This window comes from Lupinus angustifolius, chromosome LG08 (genome assembly GCF_001865875.1).
Source record: "Lupinus angustifolius cultivar Tanjil chromosome LG08, LupAngTanjil_v1.0, whole genome shotgun sequence".
Classification (NCBI taxonomy): Eukaryota; Viridiplantae; Streptophyta; class Magnoliopsida; order Fabales; family Fabaceae; genus Lupinus; species Lupinus angustifolius.
In genome coordinates, this window is record NC_032016.1 from 20,957,423 (window position 1) to 20,966,896 (window position 9,474).

Consider the following 9,474-nt stretch of genomic DNA (forward strand, 5'->3'; position numbering starts at 1 on the left):
ATTCATTTGTATTACTTGTATTTATTTGTATTACTTATATTTTAAAAAAATTATGGTATGTTATACATTGTATGAATTTGCCAATCGTTGTATATATATAAATAAAATCTATAATATTGAGATAAAAACTATAATATTGAGATAAAATATAAGAAATTATTTAGTAATATATTATATATTTTTGTATAAATGATACTAATTGCATCAAGTGCAAACCAGGCCAAATTGGCCCCTCTTTCAAATATGGCTAGGATCATGACTATATTTTTGTGGTTGGACGAGGTTAGAGCGTGCAAAATAAATCAAAATTAGGCTTGACAAGATTAAGGAAAACCAATTGTTTTAATATGAAAACTACATTAAAACAAGGAAAGTTATAAGCCAAAAAGTTATATTCTTAAATGGAAATTAATTGAGTTTCCACTTTTCTTATGAAATATGGAGGTGAAAAATAAACGTCATCCAAAAAGTACAAATCATACTTGGTTGTTTTTCATCGCATAGGTACAAGTGTTACAATAATATTATAGTGTAATATATATCTTGTTATTTTTAACATTTATACATAATTAGTACATCATTCATTTGATGACATTACAATCTGGTACCGCAGGAACCAGAATAGATTTGATGACAAACTAATATCTACAAGCCAAGCAATCTCAAGAATCAAAAGGGAGACTTCTTACCCTGGCTCTTATCCCCCTGCTGTAGTAGCTTCAGGAGGCCTTCATGAATTCCAAACTCTAAGGTTCTTCAATATTCCTCTCAAACTTAGTAAAGCTCCTACATATATTGAATTTCTATGGAAGCCTCCTCATTGGAACTGGATAAAAGTTAATACTTCGTTGTTTTTCATCGCATAGGTACAAGTGTTACAATAATATTATAGTGTAATATATATCTTGTCATTTTTAACATTTATACATAATTAGTACATCATTCATTTGACATTTACAAGAACTCGAAAATCCTTGAATAGCTATATTTAATGGAGATGACATGGCAAAAAAGCTCTTGTGACATAGCCCTTTCTCAACTTCCCCAACCTTGTATCAAACGCGATGCTATTGCCATAAAAATCCCTAAAGAAGAGTATCAAGCTGACCTGGCCAAATGTCAATCTCATCTTCATGGAAGAGTTATTCTTTCAAAAGGTGACTCACCAATCAAGTTCCAAGATCTTAAGTCGAAGCTTGCATCTATGTGGAGCATGATAGGGAAGTGGAATATGATATCCCTAGGGAGAGGTTTCTATGATTTCACTTTCTCCTCGATTGAGGACATGCAATCTGTTTGTGCCGTGGGCTCTTGGAACCTCAAACCCGGAGTGTTGAGACTCTCTCTTTGGACTCCAGACTTCAATCCTAATCTTCAAAAGCTTTCACATTCACAATGCTGGGTGAGGATTCTGGGTCTACCTCAGGAATATTGGAGTGCAAAAATCTTATTCTCTATTGCTGGAGGATTAGGAACACCAATCTCATTAGATGATGCAACATCCAACAGATCTTTTGGGCACTTTGCTAGAGTCTTAGTTGATACTGACTTGAAAAGTCATTTGCATAATCAGATCTTGGTTGAGAGAGAAGGCTTTGCCTTCTTTGTGTCCATTGAATTTGAAAATCTTCCTGACTTTTGCTCGAGGTGCAACTCAATAGGTCACCTAGCATCCAGATGGAGGAAAAACAACATGGAAGGGGAAGGAGCTACTCTGAAACCTGTAGGGAAAAAACAAATAATCAGGGGTAGCCAAAGTAGAAACCTATTGCTGACCTGGTTATCCATCTGGAAATTGACCATTTGGAAGTTCCTAAACTGGCAAACTTGGAAAGGGTCACAGATGAGCTTGTTCAAGCACCAGGGGAAGCAATGTTAGGTCTACTTGTTCAGGAAAATATCTCAGTGGATGAGGATGAGGAGGATGAAATCTTAAGGATCAAGAAATGGTCCTTAACTTACAAAATGAAAACTTTGAGGTCTTAGAGGATTTGGCTAATTCAACTGCTGCTAAGGAGTTCAGGCTCGTGGGAAGACTTTAGGCAGATGACTCTGAAAATGAAGCAGAATTGGTGGAGACTAACACCTTCACCAAAGTTTTAACCAAATCTCAAAAGAAAAAGATGAGGAAAAAACAAAGCAATGAAAGAGTGCATTTTACCCGTAGGGGTGGATACTTAACTGGATCTCAATGAAAGCCCTCTACTGGAACTGTAGGGGATTTGGTAACTTGGGCACCAAGCTACTGCTAAAAGAGATTCGTTCTACTCATAAGCCTGATGTAGTTTTCATATCTGAGCCAATGATCCATGCCAATAAAATTAAACCCATGTTTTGGTCCAATTTGGGTCTGAAGCTCTTTATAGCTAACGATAAAGCTCCTCTGCCATCTTCAATTTGGGGAGTTTGCAAGGTTAGTATTCAGCCAACTATAATAGCTAACTCTAGGCAACAAATATCGATTGAGTTAGAGGTTGAAAACAAAAAGTTCTTCTTTTGTGCTGTGTATGCTCACACGCATTTTGCTCATAGAAGAGAGCTCTGGAAGGAGATTCACCAAATTCTTCTCAACTTCCCTGGTCCCTGGTGTTGCATTGGGGATTTTAATGTTGTCTTAGGAGCTAATGAATGTCGTTGTGCCCGTTTGCCCAATAAAACTTCATCTGATGAGTTTAAAGCTTTCTCTGATTCTGCAAACTTGACTCACATTGTAACAAGAGGGTCTGAGTTCACCTGGTCCAATAAAAGGAGTGGTTCTGCCCATACAGAGAAGAGGCTTGATAGAGCAATCTGTAATGATGCTTGGCTGAGTGAATGGACTAACATCACCTGTTGCACTCTCCCTAGATCTAACTCTAATCATCACCCCCTACTCCTTTGTGCTTCAGGGGCTATAAGTATTAGGCAATCTCCTTTTAAGTTCCAAAAAATGTGGCTGCTCCATCATGGCCTGAGAGATCTAATTAAGACCAATTGGGATACAAGGTTTGTTGGATGCCCTATGTTTGTTCTATCTACAAAGCTGAAAAGCTTAAAAGTGGTGCTAAAGAATTGGAATAAGGAGGTGTTTGGTAATATCCATCTTAGGGTGAAGGCTGCCTTGATTAAAGTTAATGATATTCAGCAATGCTTAAATCTCAGTGGGGAGGATCATGATCTCAGGGAGCAGGAAAATCTGGCTCAGAAGGAGCTCCTTTATGCCTTAAATTTGAGGAAGAATTCTAGAAAGAAAAGGCTCGCATCAGTTGGCACTCTAAGGGTGACAAGAATACCTCTTACTTCCATAAGTTAGCCAAAATAAGGCATTCAACCAAGACTATGACCACGTTAAGGGAGGGGGACACAATCCTGTTAGAACAAAATGAGATAGCTAGTCATGCTTTGTCCTATTTCACAGAGTTGTATGCCTCGAAGAACAATGTCCAGCACAATGATTTGATCAATTCTATGGTGCCCAGGGTAGTTTCTGAAGACTAGAATTGTATGTTCACTAAAATTCCTATGCCTGAAGAAATTAAAAATCCAGTTTTTGGTATGAATGGTGATGGTGCTTCAGGTCTTGATGGGTTTGGTGGTTCCTTCTTTCAGGAGTTTTGGGACATTGTTGGGCCCGATGTGTGCAATTCAGTCTCCCAATTCTTTGCCCAGGGATGGATTCTTCCCAATATGAACTCTAATTATGTGGTGCTGATCCCTAAGTTCCCTAGTGCTGATAGGATTGAAGACTTCAGACCAATTGCTCTTGCCAACTTCCAATTCAAAGTGATCATAAAAGTCCTGGCTGATAGGTTGGCCATAATTGCTCCAGAGATTGTCTCTAGTCAGCAAAGAGGCTTCATCAAAGGAAGACATATCTAGGACTGCATCTGTATTGCTTCTGAAGCCATCAATCTGCTGGATCATAAGTCTTTTGGGGGAAACCTAGCTGTCAAGTTGGATATTAGGAAAGCCTTTGACATAATTGATTGGGGATTCATAAGCAATACTCTAAAGGCTTTCGGATTTGACAACAAATTCATAGCTTGGATAAATACCATCTTGGGCTCTGCTAAGCTATCCATTGTTGTTAATGGCCAAAATCATGGTTACTTCAGTTGTAAGAGGGGTGTTAGGCAAGGAGACCCCCTATCGCCCCTTCTCTTCTGTCTTGCAGAAGATGTCCTAAGAAGGGGCGTAGCCATGTTACATGCTGAAGAGAAAATTCATTCCATCTCTGGCCCTGGGAAAATATCTACACCCTCTCATGTTTTATATGCTGATGACATCCTCATTTTCTGCAAAGGAATCAAGAGAGACATTTTGGCTCTAAACAAGCTCATTGAAGCCTATGCTCAAGTCTCTGGTCAATATATTAATCCAAGTAAGTGCAAATTCTTCTCCACCCAAGCTACTCCAGCTAAGATTGCCTCCCTTTCTGCTTGGTTGGGTTTCTCTAGGGGCAGCTTTCCCTTCTCTTATCTGGGAGTCCCTATATTGAAAAGGAAGCCTAGGGCCATCCACCTTCAACCTATAGCTGATAGAATTGAGCTCATGCTGGCTAAGTGGAAAGGCTCATCTCTTTCCAACATGGGCAGGGTTGAGCTGGTTAAATCCATTATACACAGTATGTTGACTTTCAGCTTTCAAGTCTATTCCTGACCAAGTTCTCTGCTGAAATTTATTGACAAAAGCATAAGGAACTTCATTTGGTCTGGTAATATTAACACTAGAAAGCTTGTCACTATGGCTTGGCACAAGCTCTGTACTCCTACTAATGAAGGAGGTCTTGGTCTGAGGTCAATTGCTGAAATGAATCAAGCTTCCCTGCTGAAACTTGCTTGGGGTATGAGGTCTTCCTCTCAGGAATGGGCCTTATTTTACAGAGCCAGGTTCTATAGAGCCAATAGGAAGCAGGAAACCTATGTAAAGTCATCAATTTGGCCTGGTATCAAAAGAGTCTAGACTATAATCAATGACAACTCTAGATGGGTAGTTGGTAATGGAGCTAATATACACTATTGGCTAGATAACTGGCTTGGTAGTCCTTTAGCCACCACTCTGAACATTCCTCAGCAGCTTTATTCCTCCTTGAATGCAAGAGTTGAAGATTTTATCCAGGACAATCACTGGTTAATCCCCTCATGGATGACCTCTATGCACCCTACAACCTTGTCGTCAGTCATTAAAATTCGTGTTACAAATCAGACTCAAAAGGATAAGCTAGTATGGATTCACTCTACTGATGGTGGCATGAGTATGAAAGATGCATACAATTTCTTCAAGCCAGGACAGACTCAAATCAATTGGTGTAAGAAAATCTGGTCTAGCTTCATTCCCCCAACAAAATCATTCATAGTTTGGAGGCTGCACAATATTCTTGATGTTAACCTTCAGAAAAGGGGCATCCATCTGGCCTCTACCTGCTACATTTGTCATGCTGCAGAGGAGTCATCTAATCACCTTTTCTTTCAATGCAGTTTTGCTCTTGATTTATGGCACTGGCTTGAAAACATTATTGATTTACCTTTGAACAGCTCCTCTATTCAGAGCCTTTTGAGGGTGTGCAAGTCTAATTGGAGTCCTCAACTTAACTTGGTAGTCACTGCTAGCATAGTCAACACCATCTCGACTATATGGTATTGTAGGAACCAGAGTAGATTTGATGATACAAAAGTTGGTTTCATGCAAGCTTGTGATATGATAAATAGGGACATTGCACTCACTGGAAATCTATCTACTTTGGCTGCTAATCCTACCCTTTTTGAATTTTCTACAATTCGTAGATTCAATTGCTCTCCTCATTACACTCCTGCTCCTGCCATCACTGAAGTCAGATGGCTTCCTCCTCCGTAGGGGTGGATCAAAATCAACTATGATGGTGTTGCCCATGGTTATCCCGGTCACGCCGGAGGTGGTGGTATCTTTAGGGACAACAACGGGGACATGTTGGGATGTTTTGCTACCTATCTTCACATACAAGACTCTCTTTTTGCTGAGCTTTTTTCTGCAATCATGGCAACTCAGATAACTAGCTTGAAGGGTTGGAGGGAGGTTTGGTTGGAGTGTGACTCAAGTTTGGTAGTTGAAATTGTCAAGGGCAACAAAGATCCTCCTTGGAAGCTTAGCAACTACTGGGAGCATTGCAAGAGGATAATTCCTTCCTTGAGGCTCAAGGTTTCTCCCATTTTCAGGGAAGGATGGACAAACTAGCTTCCTACAGAGTGAACTCAAGATACACTTCTTGGTGGAATTTGGTCCCCCCCTTTTCTTGCTACGGAATTTCATAGGAATAGATACCTATTGCCTAATTATAGGTTCAAGAATATGTAATAGTTCCCTTTGTTTGTACTCTTTCTTGGTAATATATCATTAGGTGCCTTGACACCCTTGCTTTTAAAAAAAAGTACATCATTCATTTGTATTACTGATATGTAATTGTATTGTTTATATTAAAAATATTGTGGGATCATACAATGTGTGAAGTTGCCACTAGTTGACATATATAAATAAAAACATAAATACTGAGAGAAAAAAAGACTAAGAAAGTATTTAATACTTTGCTATATATATTTGTATAAATGGGACCAATTATATCAAGAGCAAACCAGACCAAATTGGGTTTTCTTTCAAATATGGCTAAGATCTTGACTGTATTTGTGGTTGGATGAGGTTAGGGCGTGCAAAATCATTTAAAATCAGGCTGGACAAGATTAAGGAAAACCAATTTTTTAATATGAAAACTACATTAAAACAAGGAAAGTTATAAGTATCATATTTGTTTATACACTTATATAAATGCAGCATTTTATTTTAATCGTACTCTAGTGAGTTGAAAGCCATTTTAGCTTTTATCATATAAGTATATTAAAATAATAATTGATCTTATGATATTAGCCCATATTTTTCAACGAGTTTTGCATTTTAGTCTGGTATAAATATGTTAGTGTTATATAATGTTATCTAGTTAAACCATTGTTACCGATATAAGACTATTGAGCAAGATATTACATATTAATCACAACCTTATTTTACCATTATAAAAAAACACAAATATTGAATGAAAAAACTGAGAAATTATTTAATATTTTATTATATATTTATTTAATAATTTATTGTACATTTTTATTTAACAATGAAAGATGCAAAAACTACAATTCATTAAGCTAATATAAAGGAAGGATTAGAATAATGAAATTGTGTATCATAAATAAAGCATGTGAAAAGAACTTATTTAATAACCTACCATTGATAACATAGATGAATGTAATTAAGTGAAATAAGTGATATAAACTTCAATAATTGGTAAAGTAAAAAAGACAATAAATTGCACCCAAAAAAAGATGAATATGAAAAGGAAGAAACATGAAAAAAAATATTGCTTTTGGGCAAAAATATCCTACCTTAACTTCAAATCAAGTGAATGAAAATGATTTGATTAATAAAAAAGTACATAACATCGTTTCATGCTTTGATTCCTTTCTCCCTACTCTACTCTTAGTGCTTTCACTTCTCATCTAGCAATTGTTCATGGATTTAGTCTCTCGGGTTGAGAATATAACAAAGCAAAAAGTTATATTCTTAAATGGAAATAAAATGGGTTTCCACTTTTCTGATGAGTTATGGAGGTGGAAATAAATGTCATCCAAAAAATACAAATCACACTTAATTGGTTTTGCTCCCAGGCAAAAACATCCTACCTTAACTTCAGGCAAAAAAAGTACTTTCACTTCTCTTACAACAATTGTTCAGGGATTCAATCTCTTAAGTTGAGAATATAACATTCTTAAATGAAAATTAAATCGATTTCCATTTTCTAATGAATTATGCATGTGGAAATAAAAGTCATCCCAAAAATACACATCACGCTTGATTGTTTTTCATCGCATGAGTACAATGGTTACAATATTATTATAGTGTAATACCTATCTTGTCATTTTTTAAATTTATACATAATTAATATATCATGTATCATTCATTTATATTACTTGTATTTATTTGTATTACATATAATTTGAAAAACAATTATGTGGGGTGATACATTTTGTGAAGTTGCCACTAGTTGACATATATAAATAAAAACGTAAATATTGAGAGTATAAACATAGAAACTATATAATATTTTATTGTTTATTTATTTAATAATTTATTATATATTTTTATTTCACAATGAAAGAGGAATAAACTATCATTCTTTGAACTTATATAAAGGAATGATTAGAATAATGAAATTATGTATCAGAATATTAGAAATAAAGCATGTTAAAAGAACATAGTTAATAAGCTACCAACTATAACATAAATGAATGTAATTATGTGCAAATTAGTGATATGACTTCAATAATTGGAACACTAAAAAACACAATAAAATGCACCTCAAATTAGATGGACTTGGAATGGAAGAAACATGAAAATAAATATTGCTTTGGGAAAAAATATCTCACCTTAATTTCAAATCATGTGAATGAAAAGGATTTGATTTATAAGAAACTGAACTAAATCGATTCATCCATTGATTCCTTTCTCCCCACTCTACTCTCGGTGTTTTCACTTCTCTCACAACAAATGTTCACGAATCCAGTCTCTCGAGTAGAGAATATAATAAAGCAATAAAGTTATATTCTTAAATGAAAATTAAATGGATTTCCAATTTTATGATGAATTATGGAGTTGGAAATAAACGTCATCCATAAATTACAAATCACACTTAGTTGTTTTCATCACATGTGTCACACCGTGAATTTTCTGTGTATGTTTTATTAATTATTTATTTTAAAAATGATTAATTTTAGAAATTAATCGGTATTGAATTAGACTAAACCGTAATTGAATGTTAGTCTTTTTTTGTGATTTTCTATTTTCTGGAAAATTTTCGTTATTTTCTGTGACGGGAAGGTTTTGAGCTGGTGTCGGGCCCAAATTCATCCGAATTCGGCCCAATAATGTGTTTTTGAGTTCCGTACCTCGGAATCGAATTCTGATTGAGTCGTTGGCTTCGAAATATTATTTCGAGTCAAGATAGACATCAAGTTTATCCAGAACGCATTTCTAATCATTTTTCACTCCGAATTCCGTGTTTCGAAGTTCTAACCGTAAACCAAAATCGGGAGATTTTTATTATCCGTCCGGGTATTAGCCGACAATACTCGGGAATGGTTTAATCGAGAATGTGTTATCGAAAAGGTCACATCACTTTCATGTAAGAAGCTTGCTTGTTAAACAAGCAAAAATACATATCCTCTTTCACAAAATCCCCTAAATCACTCAACAAATCCTCTCACTCCACCACCATTAGACACATAACCTATGCTAGTCTAAATCTACTTACTTTGCATTAAATTTTATGATTTGATGAGGGTGAGGCTCTCCTATAAATACCTCACCCCATTCTCTCATTTATACACTAAATTTCCTATACAAACTAAGGTAGTCTTTTATTTTCTCTTCTTCATCTTCTTCTCATACTTCATAGAAAGTTATGAGCTTTTATTATGTTGT